This window comes from Bubalus kerabau, chromosome 23 (genome assembly GCF_029407905.1).
Source record: "Bubalus kerabau isolate K-KA32 ecotype Philippines breed swamp buffalo chromosome 23, PCC_UOA_SB_1v2, whole genome shotgun sequence".
Classification (NCBI taxonomy): domain Eukaryota; kingdom Metazoa; phylum Chordata; class Mammalia; order Artiodactyla; family Bovidae; genus Bubalus; species Bubalus kerabau.
In genome coordinates, this window is record NC_073646.1 from 33,461,211 (window position 1) to 33,482,911 (window position 21,701).

Sequence of the window (21,701 nt, forward strand, 5' to 3'; positions counted from 1 at the left end):
CTTCTCTGGTGCACAGGCTCTAGGCACTAGGGCTTCAGTAGTTGTGGCTCATGGGCTCAAGAGTTGTGATTCCCAGCTCTAGAGCACAGGCTCAGTAGCTGTGGGACACAGGCTTAGCTGCTCTGAGGCATGTAGGATCTTCCTGGATCAGGGATCAAACCTGTGTCTTCTGCATTGGCAGGCAGATTCTGTACCACTGAGTCACTAGGGAAGCCCCAAAACATAAGTATTATAGGGATTAGTACAAGGAATAATGAGGCCTTGATCCTTGTAATCTTCTACCATGAGCTTTAATGCCCGGAAGCTTTAATGCTTCTTTACATATAGGCTATCGTTTCATTCTGGGAAGAGGTTTTGAGGGATCTATTTGAATCTTGATGGAAGCTGCGTTGTGAATTTCACCAACATCTGTCGGAGATTTTGCCCATATAGAAGGCAGTAGCTGATTCAATAGAAATAGATGATCATTGTTTGCAGAATCAGCCCTAGTACAGTAGAGAGGGAGCAAATAAAAGATGTCGAAAGGTCATTAAACTAAGCTGGTTGGTTGCTTTGATGACTACTGTCAAATATTAAAATGATTTCGCCCTTTTGGAAGAAAGAAATTCTGACATAATATTTCTTTAATAAGCCTCAGTCTAATAAGTGGATGGGGCAGCAGAATTAAGGAGAAAGGAATGTGCAACTCCCAGGGGGCCTAAATGGAAAGGAATAGGTTCAGAGAAAGAAACCCCTGGAGGTTCAGTAGAGATCCCCACTATCTGAACTGTTTTAACGCCCCAACACAAGGGCTATTTTATTTTTTTAATATTTATTTATTTGGCTGTGCCAGGTCTTAGCTGCGGCACACGGGATCTTTAGCTGTGGTAGGCAAATTCCTAGTTGCAGCATATGGGATCTAGTTCCCTGAACCTCAAAATATTTAGAAAACTGGGATCGCATTTCTCAGAGGCTTTTTTCTCTAGAGTAAAGGAATAATTCTCAAACAGCCTAAACAGCTCAAATTGCTCAAATAGCCTGCAGCTCAAATAGCCTGAAGGCCTAATATCGGCCAGTTCTAAGGGAAAGGTCTGGCCCCAGAGTAGTCAGGCCCTAAGCTGCTCAACAGAGTTCCAATAGAATAGCCCCTATTCCAAATGAACTGGGCCAAGTTGAACCTGCACAGTTCCAATGAAATAGCCCCTGTTCCCAAGAAAGTGAAAGTGAAAAAGTGAAGTCGTGTCCCACTCTTTGCGACCCCGTGGACTGTAGCCTACCAGGCTTCTCCGTCCATGGGATTCTCCAGGCAAGAATACTGGAGTGGGTTACCATTTCCTTCTCCAGGGGATCTTCCTGACCCAGGGATCCAACCCGGGTCTCCCGCATTGGAGGCAGACACTTTAACCTCTGAGCCACCAGGGAAGCACCAGGGAATGGGCCAAAGGTTAGCCAGATCCACTTGGGACAGTCTGATTTCAGAATTAGGCCAAAACTTACATTCAAGAACAAGGCTATTTTGTTAAAGCTATTTTAAGAAATAGCTCCCCAATAAAACCTGGAGAGCTTAAATTGCAAGGAGCATAGGGCTTCCCTGGTGTCTAGTGGTTGAGACTCTATACTTCCCACATAGGCGGTACAGGTTTCATCCCCTGTTGGAGAACCAAGAACCCATATGCCATGCAGCATGGCCAAAAAATATTTTTTTTCCTTTAATTGAAAAAAAAAAAAAATGCAAGGAGGGCAGAAGCTCAGACCCAATAGAAAATCTTACCCTCAAATTCCAGGCAGTGAGGAAAGCAGTGAGCAACATCAGGCTCAATATGCCTACTGCACCCGCTTGCTCCCTGGCCTCAGAGTTCTCAGGGGCCTTGTCTAAATACCTGTACGGGTCACCAAAATGTTGACCTTAAGCAGACTGCCAGCAACGGGAGGAAAAAAGAAAAAAGGCTTTATTTGGGATCAACAAAAAGCTGTAATTCAGGCTCCACAACCATGGTGAGTCACATGCAAGTTCCCAGCAAAAAAATAGAGGGAGAACTCTTTTACAGAGAGGAAAGGGAAGTTGAGAGGGGACTACAGCAAGCATATGGCCATTCGTTGGCTGAGCTGTGGCTGTCTCTCCATCAGCTGCGCTCTTGCAAGCAAGAGAAGGGAGTCTTTCTCCTTCCTGTTGGGCTCTGCTATTGCCACAGGGTGTGAGAGCTCCCCTTCCCGTCCCCCTGTCTCTATCTAATTAAGGTTTCTGTTCATTTCTTGGTTTCCCAGATGGCTCAGCAGGTAAAGAATCCGCCTGCAATGCAGGAGTCACAGGAGACTCAGATTTAGTCCCCGTGTCAGGAAGATCCCCTGGAGAGGAAATGGCAACCCACTTCAGTATTCTTGCCTGGAAAATACCATGAATAGAGGAGCCTGGCGGGCTACAGTCCATACGGTCGCAAAGAGGCAGACACAGCTGAGCATACAGAGCAGAGCTGGAAGTTTAGATGGTAAAGAATCTGCCTGCGATGCAGGAGACCCGGGTTTGACCCCTGGGTCAGGAAGATTCCCTGGAGAAGGGAACGGCTACCCACGTTTATACTTCTTGCCTTCTGCGTTTTGTTCTCTCCTTTTCATGACTCCTCAGAGAACCCTTAATAGCTCCCTCCAACCCATGGATGAGTACTGGGCCATTATTGCAAACATCTTTCATGGAGAAAGACCTATTCTTGCTGTCAAAGTTTCCCCAAAGCACAATCAGAAGGTAATGGTGTAAAGTTGGTAAGCTTGGGCACCTCCCTAGTGGTCCAGCAGCTAAGACGCCACGCTCCCAGTGCAGGGGCCCAAATGTGATCCCTAGTCAGGGAACTAGATCCCACATACCACAACTCAGAGCTCACACACCACAACTAAAGACTCTGCGTATCACAACCAACATCAAAGATCTGCATGCCACAACTAAGACCTAGGGCAGCCAAATAAATAAGTATATTTTTTAAAACTTCACAGATGATAAATTTTATGTTTTGGCTGTAAATTTTATGTTTTTAGCTCTGTTTCTTCTTTTTTTTAATTACCGGTATTTCATCCCTGAAGAACAGCATGACAATACCAGAAAGCCAGAGACCCCAAAACTAGTTTGATGGTCATTCAAGACAGTCATGATGCTGCCTCGGAAAAGGAATGTCACTGCTATCTCAGGGGCGCCGTGCCTCTTCTGGGCCCTGGGGTGCAGATCATTTCACCCTTGCCCCCAGTGTTCAAGTACTTTGGCCCACATGCCAGGACCCTACCAACCCATACAACGTCCTTGTGCAAATTAGCTCAGCGCACTCCCTCTTCATAGAACCAGCACTCTCTACACATTGCCAGCTGGTAGAAGGAACGTTAATGCAAAGAAAAAGCTACCTTCCTCTGGATAGAAGCAGGCCTGTGTCACAGGGCATGACGTGGCCAGCAAAATGTACACCAGAATTCACAAACCCCTCTACCTTCTGCCTCTGTTCAGTGCACAAACCTTATAACCACATTTGGCAGGCATGTCCATGACTTCCTCCAACAGTTCGGTTCAGTTCAGTCGCTCAGTTGTGTCTGACTCTGTGACCCCATGGACTGCAGCAAGCCAGGTCACCCTATGCATCACCAACTCCCGGAGTTTACTCAAACTCATGTCCATTGAGTGGGTGATGCCATCCAACCACCTCATCCTCTATCGTCCCCTTCTCCTCCCACCTTCAATCTTTCCCAGCATCAGGGTCTTTTCCAAGGAGTCAGTTCTTCGCATCACGTGGCCCAAAGTATTGGAGTTTCAGCTTCAGCATCAGTCCTTCCAATGAATACTCAGGACTGACTTCCTTTGAGATGGACTGGTTGGATCTCCTTGCAGTCCAAGGGACTCTCAAGAGTCTTCTCCAACACCACAGTTCAAAAGCATCAACCAGCAGCCCCAAAGTCTGACTTGCCTCCATAGGACCTCTCCACCTAACAAGTTAATTGCTCATTTGGCCTTTCTGGGGTCTCTGCTGCCCCTCAGCTGGACCTTACTCTATTTCTGGCATTTCCTCCTGCTAAATCCACTGACTCAAACTGCCAGGACCCCTGGGAGGTCCACACTGCTAATGCCACCACCATCATCACCATCCAAAATTCTTCCCCAGCTCATAGTGCATGAAAGAATTCACCCATGTGTTTACAGCCAAGTCTCATGTACAGAAGTTCAAATACATTTCCTTTCAGATCCCTGGCTGGCTCTTCAGATCCACGCCTTCTTTGTCTTCAGAGCTTTTTTCCCTTGGGGAATACTTGGGAAGGGGTGGAATGACTGCCCTCTTAACGAGTGACCCTTCATCCACATGATCAGCCAGCTTTATTGGAAAATGCCTCATTCCCTGGGTCTTGTATATTACTTTTTATATTGTATAAAGTGTTCAGAGCAACAAAAATTGAGACCCAAATAGAGGAGAGTCATTTTAGCGGGAGTTATTGAACTGCTATGAAGTATCTATTCTGGCTGACCCCACCAGGGTCAGTCTCTTCCATCCATTTCTTATCTCAGTGGAAACATCATTTTCATGGAACAAAATAAACCCTCTCCCATTCCTTCTAAGAAAGGAAAGAGAGAAAGAAAATAAATAACTGCTGACATCCAACCTGTTAATGACTTTGTGGCTCCCCACGAAATCTTCTTACAGAATTTTGCTTTTCCTCTCTGGCTCTTCAAGATTAAACTAAAATTAGTCTGATATGAAAGGCTGCAGCCTTGTCATTGCTTATGAAAAGGAAGCTATCTCCCTGCTCCTGTGCTCCTGGCCCTGTTCTTGCAGGAATAGGATCAATGTCACCGCCAAGGCTGGCATGTCATCGGTGTTGGCAGGTACCACCGTGAGTGCGGCAGAGAGGCAGGTGTCCCACTGACAGCATCAGCTGTTGTTTCGCGTGTTCCCAGTCGGGATGTCACATACAACAGAAGGAGATGGCAGGGAAGAGCCCCAACAAGCAACGGGTGTCACACGGAGAATTCTCTCAAGCCATCCCCCTGGCCTCTCCCTCCTGTTTACAACAAAGATGCCCAGACCCCCTTCCCTCAGTCCCCTGGCACACAAAAATGAACATCTAAATCTGCCTCGGACTCACATCATTCATTCATTCGTTCGTTCACTATTTATTGAGCCCTTCTCTTATGGGGTGAATTTTGTCTCCCGCCAAATTCATACACTGATGTCCTAGCTCTCCTATGATTTAGAATGTGACTGTATTTGAAGATATAGATCATTAAAGAGTGAGTAAGTTAAAAGGAGGCTCTTGGGATGTGCAACAAACCACAAAGGTTTACCCTATAGCATAGTAAAATGTGAACTACAGTCAACTGTAATAACCTATGATGGAAAATAGTTTCAAAAATAATATATGTGTATAACTGAATCACCTTACTGTACACCTGAAACATTATAAGCCAACTATACTTCAATAAAATAGACATATTTTTGAAAAGGAGGTTCTTGGGGTCACCCCTAATCCAGTGTTAATTCTCACCTTGTTCAGCCTTCTGTTGTCTGTTACCCTACTAGGCAGTAATCTCCACAATGCAGGCACTTGGGCCATCTGGTCCATCACTATATTCCTAGCATTTCAAACAGAGCTGGCCCACAGGAGGCACCCAACAAATCTCTGCAGAATGGCTGAATCATATCTGCAAACAGAAAACTGACCATAATAAGGTGCTTAGAAAACTCAGAGATGACGGTGGTGATAATGATGACGATGTTGGTGGTGGTGGTGATGTTGGTGGTGGTGATGATGGTGTTGATGATGGTGATGGTGATGGTGATGATGATCAAAACTCAATGAAAATTAAAGAAACTGACCATCCCCAAATGACAGTGCTTTCCCTGCAGGTGGGTGAGGAGGAGATCTTTAAATCCCTCTCCTTGAACTAGCCCAAATGAGGCTCAAAGGAATCATTCCAAAGTCTTCCAGTTTCAGGACTTAAGAACAACATCTGGGAATGAATTGAATCCTGGGAGGTAAAACCAACAGAGAGTACTGGGCTTGGCTAAATCTTGGGGTGATAAATCATGAAGCTGGAGCCATGTGGGGACACCCTAGCCAATCCTTTCTCCCCCAGAATTGGGCCTCCACCAGCCACTACTTCTGGTCCAGGGGCCACTTTCACCCTCCTTCTGCTAAGTGTCCTGGCACAAGCACTGAAGTCCTCTCAAGCACCAGCCACACACACACTGGGTTATGTTTCTTTCTTGCTTTGACCACGAGGACCCTTAGGGCCAATTAGCAGCGCCCACCCCTTGGCTCCAGCCTTAGTAAAACTATCCAACTTTTTAGCCTATATTCCTACATATTATGATTTCATTCTGGCCTGTCTTCCTCTCCTACTTTTATTCTCCCCTTATCCTGATTCATTCTTCTCCATATTTTCTATTTTAATGTGTCGTTTTTGTTTTCTAAACTGCCTCAGGTATCTTCGGGATCATTGCATTCTCACGCAGTTGCCTTTGACTCTTTGTGACCTTATGGAGACCGAACCCGGGTCTTCAGCATTGCAGGCAGATTCTTTACCATCTGAATCACCAAGGACGCCCCATACTTTGCCAGCCAAAGCCTCAAAGTTGGCACAGCAGGCTCCAGACAGGGATGAGGGCTACTGAGAAAGAGCCAGAACCCCGGCTCTCTGCACTTCCTGAGTGGGAGCCAGGAGATCATATTCCACTTATCCCAGACACACAAAAGCCCCTAAATCCCTGAGAAAAGGTCAAGTGCCTCCCAAGTGTCTGATTTCAAGGACCAAGCTCTGTATTTCCCACAGAGCCTGCTCCCCTTCCATTTAAACTCGTGGAGCCCCTTAGGGACTGGTTGCAAGTAATAGAACCTGCCTGGAGAGAGTCAAGGGAGACATACTGAGTTTGTAGGTGCCCCCAGCCCCTGCCCTCCCAGAAGGCCCACCCCTCCTCCATCTCCTATGCACATATGCCTGTGTATGTGTATGCACACACACAGACACATACACACATGGCCACACATGCCATGCCCCACACACACATGCATACATGCACCATCCGCATACATTTTCCCCTTCAACTCTCTCCCAAGAGCTGATGCATCGGTCCACAAAGACCCTGGAAAGTCCAAGGTACAAATTGGTCTGCCCAGATTCACATGAGGAGCTCAGGCCAAATGGAAACCCGATCGAGCCCTGGAAGACACGTGCAGAAAATACAAGTAGATAAGTACATTTACCAGTACCAGAAACGACTCTCACTGGCACATGGAATCTTTAGCTGGAAGTAGATCAGAAAATAAATGGCGCTCATGGGAGAGGGCTCCAGATAGGCTCAGATTCCTTCTGGCTGGTGTGCAGAAGTGAGTAGCCAACAGAAAAGTGGGGTTCCTTTCTTCCAGCATGGACTGTGATTCTGGATCAGGAAGGCACAGGGCGTGAATCCAAGGGAGGAGGGCTTCTGCTGTTTTCCAGACCAACTGGCTTTCCTTACAGACGAGGAAACTGAGGCTCAGAGGCCCATCGTCTGCTGTATGCAGTTTGGCAGGTTATTGTCTCCCAGAAGTCCAGCCCACCCAGAGCCTGCCCCACACTCAGAATACCATACCTCTGCCAACTCCCACAAGCTTCTTTCAGTCTGAGGGATCCTAGGTTCCCTCCTTACCCTCCCCCTGCTTCCAAGTATGTCCAAGCATAAAGCCGGACATAGGGCAGAGGAGCAGGGAAGAGGCGTAACTGAAGAGAGAAGGGTCCTGACCTGGGCAATTTACACCCACCACTGGGGCTTGGTGTCTCATCTGTAAAATGGGAGGATAATAAGTTCCCTCCCAGCTCGGCTGCTCCCTGATCCGATACCATGCCAGAGAGCCAGTAGAAGTGACATGTTAATGAACTTTGCCCTTTGCTTGCCCTTACGGGCCCCCCTTTCCAGCATGGGCTTCTCCCTTCTGCTACTGCCCCAACAGAAAAGCTCACAGTTCTCATACTAGCCCAGCTTCTTGGGTCATGGAGAAAGGATCATTAGGAAGAATAACTTACAATGAATGATCAAAAAAAAAAATAAAATAAAAAACAGATCCTGGAGGACTTCTTTAGTGGTACAGTGGATAAGAATCCACCTGCCAATGCAGGGGACACAGGTTCGATCCCTGGTCCGGAAGGATTCCACATTCTGTAAAGCAGCTAAGCCCGTGCACCACGGCCACTGAAGCATCTGCAGCCTAGAGCCCTTGCTCCACAAGAGAAGCCACTGCAATGAGAAGCCACGCAGTGCAATGAAGAGTACCCCCTGCTGTAACTAGAGAAAGCCCACGAGCAACAGTGAAGACTTAGCACAAAACAAAAACAATAACAACAACAAAACAGATCCTGAAGAGGGCAGTGCCAAACCCAACAGACTGGCAGGAAAGCTGAGCCCAAGCCTAAAATGGGGTCATCCGACCCCCAGCTCAGTACACTCCCGGGGCATGCCAAGGTGTTGGCTGCCTCTGGGGCACGTCCTCTCGAGGCCGGGATGACCCCACACACAGCTTGTCCTGCCTGGGTCTCAGCATCCAGGGACCGTGTCTCTGGCACACACGCGTGGTCCTGAATGGTCACTAAACGAAGATGAGATGCCTCGGGTGGGAGACACCCGCTGTGCACAGAATCTTTGCCAAGCCCCGGTGCCATTCCTGCCCCGGCAGCGACCCTCCTGCAGGGCCCCATCCACTGTGTCTCTGCTCATGTCACCGCACTCCTCTCGCCTCCTCACCAGGGCTGCCCTCTTGCTGCCTGAGATTCTTGACAAGCAGACCTTCTCCAGGCCTAACGCACATGCCACCTGGAAGGAGGGGTGATGAGAGCCCCCTCCTCGCCCACAGCTTTCCAGGGAAAGAGCAGAATCACAGAGCTCTTCGCAACCCGGGCCCTGGTCACCTCTTCAGGGCATCTCCCCGTGTTCCCCCTGGTGACCAACGCCCCCACTGTCCTGAGTCACTGCCCCCATCACCAGGCCTTTGCCCAGGAGAGGAATGCCCTCCCCTTGCATCTAGAAAGCACCCTCCATCCCCACTACAAATCATCTGCTCTCTCTCCTCGGCCCCCAGAGCACTCAGCATGCGCTGTCTCAGCAGATTGTTGGCAACCCCTGGCTTCTCTGGGTCCCTGCAGGACTATAAGACCCTCTTCTGGGCTAAATAAGACCCCCTGCCCTGGGCTCCACAGCAGTCTGGGATGCCCTCCACGACCCCTGTCCTCGTCACTTCACTTCTCAGTTCCGCCCCCCACCCCCGACTCTGAAACCCCTGAGGACAGGGACCCTCTACCCCGTGCCCAGCTCAGAGCCTGACCACACGCTCCCAATAGATCACATTCATTATTTCGATTAGGGCCATTGTTGTCTCATCTCAAGAAAAGGAGAAGAACTCAGCATTTCCTCCAGCAGAACAAAGAGAAGGTGATAGTCATTCAGTCATGTCCGACTCTTTGAGACCCCATGGACAGTCACCCACTAGGCTCCTCTGGCCATGGAATTCTCCAGGCAAGAATACTGGAGTTCTGCTCATTTTTTTTTTCCTGTCCATCTCGAGGCTGAGGGAAAGCAAACCATTGCCCAGGGATAAAAGAAAAGGAGGTTTTAATCTCAGAAAGAAAGAGTCATCCAAGTCAAACGTTGCATAGAAGAGAGAGTGGCGACTGACGTTATCACCCAAACAGGGACAGAGCTGGAAAGGAAGGGGTCGCTGTGAATGACCAGCCTCGCAGGAACAGCAGCTGTGCCCAGGAACTACCCTGAGCACACCTGCCCATGTACACCAACCTCAAAACCAGCTGAGAGGGATGGTCCCCCGCGGTGGACCAGCAGGTCACCCAGAGCTGACCTGGCCACCAGGGCCATTGTCTCTGTGGAAAGGACACAGATCGGAGGCCCAGCCCTGTTTTCCCAGCATCTCCACACTACAGCTCAAAAGGGACAGGTCCCACGCTCAGAGCTGTTTTCTAGAAAGAAAAGAGGCCGTCCTGGGGCATTGAGGTTTCCCAGTGGGAGGCAAAGGATGTCGGAGGCCAGCTGTCTCCCCCAAACAACGCTCAGAAGTCCTGCAGGGGTGAGCCCACCTGGTTCTCTGCAGGCAGGGATCTCAGCCCCAGAAACCTGCCGGTGGGGAGCCCCAGTGTCCTCAGGCTGGAATGGTGGCCCTGCAGGGTCCCACCAGGAACATCTGTTCACACACCGTGTGAGGCCTATGACCACGAGACCCTAGTCAGCATCAACAGTGTAGAAGGCATGTGCCTTCACCATCTGAAATACACTGGGCCATTTATCTGTCTACAGGTTTCACCGCACCTCTCTTCTCAGCCACAAACTCCCTGGAGCTGATCCTGTATCTTGTTTGCTGCTAGGTTCCTAAGGTCTAGGTCCATGCCTGGCACACAGTAGGTCCTCAGTGAACAAGAGCTGAATACACAAACAGACACAGTGCCACCGGGCTGTTCTGTCCGGCACAGTGGGGCAGGCGGATAGGGAGTCTTTCTAGCAGAGAAAGGAACAGACATCGCTTCCCTGTCTGCCCTTTGAGCTGATCTTTTGGGGATGGGGGAGGAGACACAAGGGGAAATGGGAAGGGCCTGGGTCTCCGACATCCTTCCCACTGGCTCCTTGAGACCTGGAATCCCGACCTGGGAGCTGAGCCTTCTTGATGATGGCAAGCATGGGGAGGGCTCTGGAGGGCCCACACCAGCCCCATCCAGGAGGATATAGATCCAGAAACCACTGACCCTCCCTCTGCCCCGCTGCACAGCAACGCCCCATAGAGTTGGTCACTTATCCTTTCAAATGTGGATGTACCAGAAAGACCTGTGCTCTCCAAGACTCCCTTTCCCAGCCGAGGCCGGACGTGTACTGTCACTCTGGTCCCCTCTGCCTTAGGACCCCAAATGCTCACTGTTCCCCCAACCACCACGACCTGAGCCTTGACCTGTGCCTGCCCCAGGCTCTGGAGTCTGCACGTGCCACCCCCCTTAATCCTCTTCACATTTTGGGCAATGAACCAAGAGACACAGTGCCAGCTGCCCAGATTACCAGCCAAAATGGGGCCAAGCAGGAAGCACCGACCCAACAGGGGCTGCCTTGCTCAGAGTCCCTGGTGGCAGCAGGGGGTGGTCCGCCAGGCCTGGGTGCCCAGCTAAACGGAGAGCAGAGCCCTCATTCTCACCCCACCATCGAGGCGCCAAAGAGCCCGGGTTGGGGGCCTCTCCCGGCCGCAGACAGGCCTGGGCCCAGGGAGCTGCAAACGTCTTCCACGAGTCAACAGAGACACCTGGTGGCTGTCACAGGCTCTCCCACTCAGACCACCAGTGCCCCTCCAGCCTGGACTCCCAGGTCCGCCACCCGGCCCGGCTACCCCGGCCAGTGCGCCCAGCCTGACGGGCCCAGCCTCCCCCGTGAGGCCGGTGGTCCTCCCAGAGGTCTCCAGGGGCCCTGCCATGCAGGGGGATCCCCACCCTGGTTCCCTGCCCCTGTGTACCCCTAGAGTCCTCCAGCTGAAAGGATGATCCTGCCCCTGGGAGGAACTCTCACTAGTCAAATAAGATATGATGTGTGCTTAGTTGCTCAGTCATGTCCAGCTCTTTGCAACCCCATGGACTACAGCCAGCCAGGCTCCTCCGTCCTGGGGATTCTCCAGGCAAGAATACTGGAGGGGGTTGCCATGTCCTCCTCCAGGGGATCTTCCCAACCCAGGGATCAAACCCAGGTCTCCCATATTGCAGGTGGATTCTTTACCATCTGAGCCACCAGGGTCAAGTAAGATAAATAAATGTCTTACTACCAGGAGAAGGATGAGGGCAAGGGATAGTTAGGGAGTTTGGGGTGGACATGTACACACTGCTATTGATACACTTCAAATGGCTAATCAGCAAGGTCCTTCTGTAGAGCACAGGGAACTCTGCTCAGTGTTACGTGGCAGCCTGGGTGGGAGGGGAGCTGGGGGAGAATGGACACATGTATATGTATGACTAAGTCCCTTTCCTGTCCACCTGAAACCGTCACAACCTTGTTAACTGGCTATACCCCAATACAAAATAAAGCGTTTTTATAAAATCGCCTCTTCTTAGCAGAATTTCCTCCGTAAGGACCCCTCAGAAGCCCAGCTCAAGGCCCAGGAGGCCTCACATACCCCTCTGTCCAGCTTTCCACCATCTGCTCTGCAAGCTACAGCTGGAGGGCCACCACCTCCGAAGCCTTCCAAGGTCCACCCCACAAGAAATCCATCTCCCCACAGAGACCACATCTTCCAACTGAATCTAGGGGCTACATGTCCCTAAGGCACATGGTTCTTCAGCTTTGACTGGACTGGAACTTTCTCAGTTTTCTCCCAGCATCATCCAAAATTGTACTTTTTTTTTTTCAGTGAATGGTTTTAACTCATGGATGTGAATGGTAGGTTCTGCACAGGCAGTTTTATATAGATACAGGGGATTTTTAAAATTGTAGTAAAATATACATAAAATTTACCATCTTAACCATTCCTTAGTGTTGTTCCAGAGAAAGCGATGGCACCCCACTCCAGTACTCTTGCCTGGAAAATCCCATGGATGGCGGAGCCTGGTAGGCTGTAGTCCATGGGGTCACGAAGAGTCGGACACGACTGAGCGACTTCCCTTTCACTTTCATGCATTGGAGAAGGAAATGGAAACCCACTCCAGTGTTCTTGCCTGAAGAATCCCAGGGACAGAGGAGCCTGGTGGGCTGCCATCTATGGGGTCACACAGAGTTGGACACGACTGACGTGACTTAGCAGCAGCAGCAATGTTATTGTTCAGTCACTAAGTCGTGTCTGACTCTTTGCAACCCCAGGGACTGCAGCACACCAGGCTTCCCTGTCCTTCACCATCTCCAGGAGTTTGCTCAAACTCATGTCCATTGAGTCAGCGATGCCATCCAACCATCTCATTCCCTGCCACCTTCTCCTCCTGCCCTCAATCTTTCCCAGCATCAGGGTCTTTTCCAATGAGTTGGTGGCTTAAACCAACACAAAACTGTTCTCAGTTCTGGAGGCGAATCGAAAATGAAGATCTCAAGAGGGTTGCTTCCCTCTGGAGGTTCTAGAAGAAAGCCCACATCCTAGGCTTTGTCAGCTTCTTGAGGCCACCTGCATTCCTGGGCTCCTGGCCCCCTCCTCCATCTTCAAAATCAGCAGCAAAGCATCTTCAAATCTCTCTTTCTCTCTCTGACCCTGGTCCTATCATCACATCTCTTTGTCTCCTATTTTGCTGCCTCCTTTCCTTTATAAGAACCCTATGACCATATCAAGCCCATGTGTATAATTCAAGATCCATCTCAAGGTCCTTTATAATCACATCTGCGAAGCCCCTTGTGCCACACAAGCTACAGGTTCTAGGGCTCAGGACAAGGACATCTCTGGGGCCATCATTCCTCCTCCTCCACTAGGCAGTGGAGCAGAGTTAGACACCTCCTTTTTCAGAGGAGAAGGAAACTCTTAGGAACGGCCTTCTGTGCCCCCGTGATGCCATGGTGGGGGCCTCCTGTTTGTTGTGCATTCTGCCATTTTTTAAGTTTCTGATCCTAGCTGCAGAGCCACCTTTCATCCTCCCAGTGACTCTGGGAGGTAAGCGGTACAACGGTCAGCACCCCCAGCTTTCAGGTGGGTGCACGGGAGGCCCACAGCTCACATCAAGGGTGCCCTTAGCCCTGTGCCTGGCAGATGGCAAGACCTCAGCAGATGGCAGTGGCGATGGCGATATGGCGGCAAGGTTGGTCACCTGCTGTAGGGGCACCCCACCTTCCATACATGGGCCCCACAGACAGCAATGGGATGTAACCATGTTATCCACCATCCCTGCTCCGACCACGCTCCCACCCCCACCCCAGCCCACCTCTGAGCCTCCAGCCTCTCGATCTCCCAGACCAGAGGTTCTCCAGTGTGCTCCCCAGCCCAGCAGCACCAGCTGCAGCTGTAAACGTACTAGAAATGCAATTCATTCCTGGCACCCCACCCTAGACCTGCTGAATCAGAAACTCTGGGATGGGACCAGCATTCCTGGTTTTAACGAACTCTCTGGGTGAATCTGATGAGGCTCAGATGTTAGGTTTCCTCTCTGAGCCCTCCTCTCACCCTCCCAACCCAGAGCTTAGCTGGGCTCCTTCAGGGCCGACCTTGTATTTCTATACGTGTGTGTGTGCTAAGCCACTTCAGTCGTGTCTGACTCTTTGCGACCCAATGGACTGTAGCTCACCAGGCTCCTCTGTCCACGGGTTTCTCCCAGCAAGAATACTGGAGTGGGTTGCCAAGCCCTCCTCCAGGGGATCTTCCCAATCCAGGGCTCAAACCCGAGTCTCTTAAATCTCCGGCATTAGCAGGCGGGTTCTTTACCACTAGCGCCACCTGAAAAGCCCTGAACAGGCCAGAATAAAGCCCAACTTTGATGGCCATGAAGAAGAGGGACACAGAGCGCAGTAGGTAAAAATCTATAGCATTTGGTAACAGCATGGAGGGAGGCCCCTGTGTTGCTCTGCTTGATCACAATCAGGATTCTGCCTCTGCCCAGCAGGAAGCCGTCACCACTCATCCCACCCTGAGGACTCGGTGCAGGCCTCGTATGGAGCAGGTGGGGTCTTCCCAGGGTCGCGCTGGCCCCGGAGCAGGACCTGGCCACCAGCCTGGCTGTGCATATATCCTAGACCCCACTCTGTGTATATTTCTGTGTGTGTGTGTGAGTGTGTGTATGCAAGTTTCTCTACCTTCTCCGCCCCAAACTCTAAATTCCTCGGACAGGGGCTGAGTCTTAGCAGAAGATCCAAGACACAGAGAGAAAGCAGATGTTAGTCATCCAGATGTTAAGTGCAGGCAACTCAATCCATGTGACTCGGACGGCACTGAATCACGAATGACAGGACTCCAGCATCAGCTCCAGGGAGGGGAGCCTTGACCTCGGGCGCAGCCATTCTGACACCTTCCTCTGTGGCTTTGGTGGACACAGCACAGCTGCTGGGTGGAAAGAGAGGCTAGCTGCATGCGTCCTCAGCGCTTGGATCTTTGAGACCATTGAGCACCATCCGATGCAGGAGCCCTGGTGCTGCCCGGGTGTGAGCTGCCCGGACAACGAGCGAGTGGAGTTTCTTCGCTGGTTTTCAGACAGTGCTCCACACAGTCCGAGAGTGCCTGCAGAGGAGCCTTGGGCCACAGCGTGCAATGCAAGGAGACAGCCACAGATGGGGGAGGGGGTCCACAGCCCCAACCCACCCTGGCCTTGCTTCCTCCAGAGCATCTCCAGGTGTCCTGGGAGCCTAAGAAATAAAGGAGTGCCCTAGGGGCTTCCCTGGTGGTCCAGTGGTTAAGACTTCGCCTTCCCGTGTAGGGGGTTCAGGTTTGATCCCTGGTTGGGAAGCTAAGATCCCATGTGCCTTGCAGCCAAAAAGCCAAAACAAAAAAACAGAAGCAATGTTGTAACAGAGTCAATAAAAGACTTTAAAAATGGTCCGCATCCAAAAAAAATCTTTTAAAAAAGGAAATGCTCCATCGAGAGGGGACAACAACCATAGAACAGCCTCTTTTGTCTCCAATCGTCACTCTGGCCACACTCCAAGGAATAATCTCCTTTTCCTGCCCTTCAAGGACTTCCTGGGGGATCGCAGAGTGTTCCAGGTACTTCCGGTTCCTAGAAACCCAGTTCAGTCCAAAGGTCAGTCTGCAGTTAGCATCTGTTTTTTGTTTCCTCACATGCAGAATGGGCTTCCTCCCAACGGTCTTGAAGTGAGGAGAGAGGGTGGTCTTCTGGGTCCTGGGACTCTGGCCCCTCTGCTGTGCTGGGGGCAGGGAGGAGAGACAGTGAGAGGAAGAAGGTGCGTTGTCATGGAAACGGGCTGCCTGATTGGTGGGGCCTTCTCGTCTCTGCTCTTGGGTCCACCCTGGGGGGCGGAGGCGGGGTGGTCCTTGCACAGATGAAGGGGGCGTCAGTCAGGATAAGGACTGACAACAGCTGCAGGAGGCCAGCCCACCAGGCAAAGCTGCACCCGGCAAGAAGCACCTCCCTTCACGTCACAGGCCTGGGACCGTCCTCCTCTGATGAGCTGCTGTCCTGTCTGGATGTTGCTCCAGCAGAAGAGAGGGGACCAGTGCAGGCACGCTAGTCTTCGCTGCCTTGGCCCAGAAGTGGCCGTCACTCAACCAGAACTAGTCAACGCCCCAACTAACCTTGCAGGGAACCAGCTTGGAGACTGTTGAGTGAACACTAACTGCATTTGCCCCGTGAAAGGAAATATCTCCTGCCATATTAATAAACAAGAAATGTCACGACCATCAGCGCTTCCAGGCCTCCAAATGTGAACGAGGGCTCCCAAAACTACGATCCAGGGGATGCTGCCACCCACCACGGTGACTGCTGAGGAGACGGGAGAGCGCAAGAAGCAAAGCAAACAAGGAAACACAGTTGGCCCCAGTGATACGAGGTGCACAGGAAAAGGAATGAATTCAGTGAGCCCAGAGGCTTGCATCTTCCCATACATAGAATGCCAAATTCCTTGATGTGTGTTAGTGTGTGAGTCGTTCAGTCCTGTCAGACTCTTTGTGACCCCATGGATTGGGGCCTGCCAGGCTCCTCTGTCCATGGAATTCTCCAGGCAAGAATACTGGAGTGGGTTGCCATGCCCTCCTCCAGGGGATCTTCCCGACCCAGGGATGGAACCCAGGTCTCCAGGCAGGTAGATTCTTTACCATCTGAGCCACTGGGGAAGCCCTCCCCCAAGGAGCTGCAGAAACCCTGTGGTCTTTTCCCAAAGCTGCAGAGACCTGGGGGGTGGGAGGTGGGGCTAGAAGAGAGAGGAGAGGGAGTGTCTCGAGTGAAGTTGGAATTCTCCAGACCGCAAACTGACCACAGTCATGCTGAGCTCTCCCAACAAGCCTGCAGGCCCCTTGCATGCCAGTCTGATGGCAAGACCCCAGCACAAATGCTGACTTAATGCCCTAGCAAGGGCGGGGGCAGGGTGTAAACTGGAAAAACTCCCAACCTCCTCCAGAGGTTCCTTCTCGCTCTCTCACTTGCTTTAGGGGCAGAGGAAGGAAATGCTATGGGGAGATGCTAGAAGAAAACCATTTATTTCAAATTCGCCTCCATCCTTGCCATTACCAGATGCCTGAGACTGGGGGGTGGGGGGTGGGGGTGGGCAGGGAGATCAAATACTGTTTGGCTCCAAGGGGCAGAGTGGTCCCAGGGTTTACAGCTCTCTGTGCCAAGCGGGCTATCAACAGCTTCTTGCCCCCAGTCAAAGCCTTCCATATAAGATTTCATCAGAATGAAAATGTTCTGAAATTCGATAATGGTGATGGTTTCACAGCCTTATGAATATACTAAAAACCACTGAGTTGTACACTTTTGAATGTTAATGGTATGTGACTTCTATCTCAATTTTTTAAGGGGGAGGAGGGGAAATATCATCACAAGAAAGGAGTCCAGGGCTGAAAAGGGCATAAAACCACTGGGCTGGCTGAAGTCCACGTGTTTGCTGCCTGCACAGCCTGTACTGGGGGTCAGTGTCCCAAGCTGCTGGGGTTCTCTGGGTTTTTAATGGGGGACCACTGCCACCTAGTGTTCATCTAGTGGAATAAACAGCAAGAAAAAAAAAAAAGATAAGGCCCGCGATGGAGAAGCCACATGGGGAGGAAGGCGGGCTGGAGGGGGTCCAAGAGACACCTTTGCTTTGCTGTTGCTATTTGGTCGCTAAGTTGCGTCGAGTCTGCAACCCCATGGACTGTAGCCCGCCGGGCTCCTCTGTCCATGGGGTATCTCAGGCAAGAATACTAGAGTGGGTTACCATTTCCTTCTCCACAGAATCTTCCCCACCCAGCGATCGAACCTGGGTCTCCTGCATTGCAGGCAGATTCTTCACCACTGAGCTACCAGGGAAGCTCTGGAGAGGGGCCAAGACACCCCTTGCTACTTAGGGACATTCGCACTCCCCTCTCCGCCCCCAGCCCCCGCCAGAATTACACACCAGTATTGTGTGCTGGGAAAGACTGAAGGCTGGAGAAGGGGATGACAGAGGATGAGATGGTTGAATGACATCACTGACTCGATGGACATGAGTTTGAGCAAGCTCCAGGAGTTGGTGAAGGACAGGGAAGCCTGGCGTGCTGCAGTCCATGGGGTCGCAAAGAGTCAGACACGAGTGACTGAACTGAACTAAACTGAGAGTGCAATTGCTCAAAAACAGCCAGTGCCCCATTCTTGTGTTAATAAAGCTTGATAAGCAAACTTTGAACCTACTCCCTTGTTATTACACTAACAAAATAGGGGTTGCTGAAGGCCCAGAGGGCCCCTGGACCAACTGTGAGCCCGGGGGTCACTCACTGGCCCTCCATCTACCTCTATAGTTGAACCATTGGGAATTATACACAGTGCCTGGCCAGCTGGGTACACCAAGATGAAGAGGACAGGCCAAGTGAGGGGCTGGCACCCTAGTGCTTCTGCCCCATCTTGGGCACCCACCAGAGCAGCTCCGGTGGGATGCCAGGCCCAGGGCCCACGCGTGTGTGCTAAGTCACTTCACTTGGTGACTTAGTAATGCCTGACTCTTTGCAACCCCAAGGACTGTAGCCCACCAGCCTCCTCTGTCCATGGGGATTCTCCAGGCAAGAGTACTGGAGTGGGTAGCCAGGCCCTCCTCCAGGGGACCTTCCTGACCCAGGGATCAAGCCCACATCTCATTATGTCTCCTGCATTGCCCACAGCTTCTTTACCACTAGTACCACCGGGAAGCCCAGCCATCTGTCCATGAGAGGATCCAGAAACGGAGATAATATCTTAGCTCTCTCGGGTTTTTATCTGCAACTGGTGCCTTTTTTTTTTTTTTTTTCAAAGACGAGGAGCAGAAGACACAGTATCACTCATGAATTACTCCTGCCAGAATGCAATAACCTATTTGGAAAACATCAGACTACTCCAAATTAAGGGATATTCTACAAAACAACTCGTTTGTGTGTCTCAAAAATATCAAGATAAAGAAAGCCAAAGACTGTGACTGTTCCAGATGAAAGAAAAGTAAAGAGAGAGGACAGCTAAATGCAGTGCGTGGTCTTGGGTTGAATACTACCTGCAGTGGAGGAAAAAGACCGCCAGTCTTTTTTGGAACAATTGGTAAAATTTTATATATTTGTATGGACTTCCCTGGTGGTATAGACAGTAAAGGATCCATCTGCAATGCGGGAGACATGGGTTCAGTCCCTGGGTTGGAGGAGGGCATGGCAGCCCACTCCAGTATTCTTGCCTGGAAAATTCCCGTGGGCAGAGGAGCTTGGCGGGCTATAGTCCATGGGATCGCAAAGAGTCAGACACGACTGAGCATCTATATTAGATAATAGGATTGTATCAGATTTGAATTGGATAAGAGCACTTTGGTAGGGAATGTCTGAAATACTTAGATTAGGGGTAAAAGGTATGATGTCTACAACTGACTCTCAGTTGGTTAAGGGGGAAAACTGTATGTACACATTGAAGGCAAAGTGTGGCAGAATGTTAATAGTTGGCTTTTATACTATGGTTGCAACTCTTGGGCTTTGTACAACTGTGCATCATGCTACTATTGTTACACTATTATTTATACAATTGCTGCAACAATAAATTGGAAATTATTTCAACTGTTTTCAGACAGCAAGAGCTAACAGGACCACTGGTTTCCACCCTCAGGGTTGGGCCCCTCCCAGGGGCTTACAGGTCTGATCCAGTGTGGAGGGGCTGGGCTGGCAAAGCTGGGGTGCAGGGAAAACCCCAGACTTCAGCTCAACTCACCCTTCTCTCTGCTCATCACTGTCCTGTCTCCTCTCTCAAGGGTTGGGGGTTGGGAGGGGGTAGGGGGGCAGCCTCCTCCTGTCCTTCCCTGATTCACTGGCAGGTCCTGGGTGGGGGCCAGGAGCGGAGTCAGGGACAGTCCCAGATCAGGATCAGGTGTAACTCTGATTGCATCTCCGTCCCCCCAGTGCCTCCAAGTCGCCGGAGGACCGTGAGTGAGCTCTGGTTGGCTTAGTGATAAGATGCAGCAGTTATGACAACATGCTGTCTGGGGATGAGGAGCATGGGGATGGGATGGGGGTGGCTGGGCAGGCAGGACCTCGGAGGAGCCAGTGGCCAGGAGCTAATGTGGACAGTGAGGCGAACTGGAGAAGAGCACACTGGTCGCCTCGGCAGGGCGTGCTGGCTCAGAAGATAATATTGATTAAGCATCCCCCCACTCCCTCCCCAGGCCGTCTCCTCAGTACCTGCATGCTGTAGTCGCCCGAACTCTCCTTTGCTTCCAAGACCCCAAAATCTACGGTCACTGATACCCGTCTAACACACTGATGTTTGCATGCAAATAAGCTATGCACAGCATTTCTGCTTGGCTTCCACTGTACACCTTAACTCATGGACCATATGGAAGACAAGACCAAAAAAATAATAATAAAAGGATAATTTTAAATTTTAATTTAAAATGATTTAATTTTTCCTTTTCCCAGAGACAACATACAAATAGAGGCTGATTCAAAACCTCAGTGCAGGGCCACCCTGGGTGCTGCCTGAGGGGAACAGGGTGGGCTGGGGCCTGGGGGCCACTCCAGGAGGGCTCTCATGTCTCTTGTCCACCCCCAGCTGGGCTTCCTTAGTTCAGAATGCCAGCCTAGGGGCTTCGGTGCCCTGTTGTGACAGGTAGGGAGGCTGCCAGATGGAGGCCAGGGGCCCGGAGCAGCATACAAGCCTGTGTCCATTTTCCCTTCTCTGCAGCATGTATTGTTTGCGGCCACTACACCCTGGATCTGTGCTGTCTCTGACCAATAGAGCTCTTCCCAGGCACTGGGACTTGGGTAGGGGGACACCAGGGACTCTGACGGGCCTCTCCAGACAGGAAGGACAAGGCCCTACCTCCCTCTCATCATAACAGCTCCAAGGCCAACCTACAAAGAAATGTTTGACTCAGATTGCCCCCACAGACCTGTATTTCAGTGCTCAGAGATTCCAGAGACAAATGGACAGACAGACATAGGCGCATGCACACAACTCCTACACAGCAAACATCTGTCCTAGGCAGGAGGTTCTATTTATTCCCATCTTACAGATGAGACAAGTGGGGGCACAGAGGTGTTGGATAACCAGCCTGAAGTCACACAAGTAGAAGTAGAAGGGCCAGCTCAACAAGCCTGCTTATCAGCTTGCAACTGATGCCCCTCCTTCGGCAGGCAGGATACCACTGACCCCTGCCACCTGCTCCCTCATTTGGTCAAAGATCCAGGCAACCCTACTCTCCTGGGGTGGCGGCGACAGCATGGGATGGTCCCCAAAGATCTCAAAGGTATTGCTTTCAAGAGTAGTACAGAATTTTTTTAATTGGAGTATATTTGCTTTACAATGTTGAGTTGGCTTCTGCTGTACAACAAAGTGAATCAGTTGTGTGTGTGTGTGTGTGTATGAAAGTTAAAGTCGCTCAGTCGTGTCCAACTCTCTACGACCACATGGACTATACAGTCCATGGAATTGAATTCTCCAGTCCAGATTCTGGAGTGGATAGCCTTTCCCTTCTCCAGGGGATCTTCCCAACCCAGGAATCGAATCCAGGTCTCTCGCATCGCAGGCTGATTCTTTACCAGCTGAGCCACCAGGGAAGCCCAAGAATACTGGAATGGATAGCCTATCCCTTCTCCAGGGACTCTTCCTGACCCAGGAATTAAACTAGGGTCTCCTGAATTGCAAACGGATTCTTTACCAGCTG